This window comes from Anomaloglossus baeobatrachus, chromosome 1 (genome assembly GCF_048569485.1).
Source record: "Anomaloglossus baeobatrachus isolate aAnoBae1 chromosome 1, aAnoBae1.hap1, whole genome shotgun sequence".
Classification (NCBI taxonomy): domain Eukaryota; kingdom Metazoa; phylum Chordata; class Amphibia; order Anura; family Aromobatidae; genus Anomaloglossus; species Anomaloglossus baeobatrachus.
Genome location: NC_134353.1, coordinates 936027217 through 936029026, shown reverse-complemented (window position 1 = coordinate 936029026; position 1810 = coordinate 936027217). Strand labels below are relative to the sequence as shown.

Genomic DNA, 1810 nt, shown 5'->3' with positions numbered 1-1810 from the left:
TGTTGATTATGGCTTACATCCAGTGAGTTTCCTTTTTTGTATTGAATTACTGAAATAAATTTAACTTTTTGATGATATTTTAATTTATTGAGGTGCATTAAAGGGGTATTCCACTACTTTAATATTGATAGCCTATCCTTAGGCCGGGGTCCGACACACGGCACCCCCACTGATCAGCTGTTATCGGTGCCGGAAATACTCAGTTCCATAAACGACAACGTCTTCCGATAGTGGCCGCGGGTGGGTACTTCACATCCACCCCCTATTAATTTTAATGAAAGGCGGATGTGCAGTACCCAGGTGCGGCCACTATCAGAAGACTGAGCAGCTCCGGGACTGAGCATTTCTGAATAGTAAAATAATGACACAGTACAAGTAACAGAAAAAGACAATTGTGACCTCGGTGTAAACATTCTTTATTTATAGATTGGATGATGAGATCAGGAAATCCTGTAAGATCCATTATATCCGCTCCACACAATGGAGGCGCTGACAGTCTCATCCTGGATTATTACTCGATACATTCACATTACTGGTAAAACCATCAGCTGCTCTCAGAGGGAATCTGCCACCATGATTTACTACAGGAGCCATGTGTGCGGCTGTACAGGTCTCATGTGTCAGTGCTGAAAAATCAAGCTGTGAAGAAACGTGCAAATTAGTCTGGAAGTGCACTGGGGGCGTGTCAGTATATTAGATGTGCACTGCCTAGCTAATCTGCATATAACTTCAATGCTTGATTTCTCATACTAAACAGGTGTCATCTTTATTGTTGTACTAGGATCTATAGAGCCGCACCAATATTTTCTGTAGTAAAATTGTCCCTTTAAGTAACAACTCCCATCATCCTCTTCCCTCTGAGATCACATGACACAGACCGCGATATTTCCCCACATTGTAAATCTCAGTCCGTAGCTGATAATGGCGAGCGCTCGGCAGCTCCGTCTTATCGGGGATGATCTTATTCTGCTTGTCTGTTTCCGGCAGACATGTCTGTAAGAATGGGTAATGACACCTCCGGTATAATACAACATTTGGCTGTTATGATATCAAATCAATAAAAAAAAAATCACAAATTAGAATAAGCTTAAAGTACAATAAGATGAAACCCAAATACAGAAAATCTAAAGCGAGTGCAAAAAGCCTGAAATAAAGTGACATAATGTTATATACACCGATCCCGTCCTCAGTATAATGCGCTGTCATTGAGAATCAATGTAAGAAATAGAAAGATGTAAAAACGTCACAGAAAACTTTATTGCAATCACCCAATAAATGTGACTGGAAATCAACAGAACATCACCTGATTATGACCTTGGAGTAAACCTGCCATATAACATGTATCATCAGTGTTAGGCTGCTTTCACACCTCCGGTTTCTGCAATGCGGCACAATCCAGCACTTTGCAGGAAAATCGCAACCGTTTTTTTTTTTTGCTGCCGGTTGCGTTTTTCCTGCATAGACTTTAATTAGTGCCGCATGGCCTTGCATTCCATCCGGTTTTTGCCGCATGCGGCAGATTTAGCCGATGCGGCGGCTGGATGGAACGTTGCCTGGCACGTTTTTTCGTGCGGCAAAAAAAAAACGCATTGCGCTGCATCCGGCCGATGTGGCGCATTTTTCAATGCATGCCTATGGCGGCCGGATGCGGCAAAAACCCCATCCGGCCGCCGCATGCGGTTTTTGCCACTGCGCATGCTCAGTAGCATGCCGCAAGCGGCAAAAACCGGACGGGCCGCATGGGAAAAACGTATGCAAAGGATGCGGTGTTTTCACCGCATCCGTTGCATAGCTTGTACAGCCGGATTGA

General features: G+C 43.8%; 1 protein-coding gene across 1 annotated transcript in view; it reads right to left on the bottom strand.

The window, feature by feature from the left end:
- Window positions 1–392: 392 nt before the first annotated feature.
- LOC142256577 (class I histocompatibility antigen, F10 alpha chain-like) overlaps window positions 393–1810 on the bottom strand; it is a 139329-nt gene continuing 137911 nt past the window's right edge. Inside the window, exon 8 of the mRNA XM_075328334.1 lies at window positions 393–1810. This exon is cut by the window's right edge and continues 938 nt beyond it. The gene's annotated coding sequence lies outside the window, so the exon portion shown is untranslated.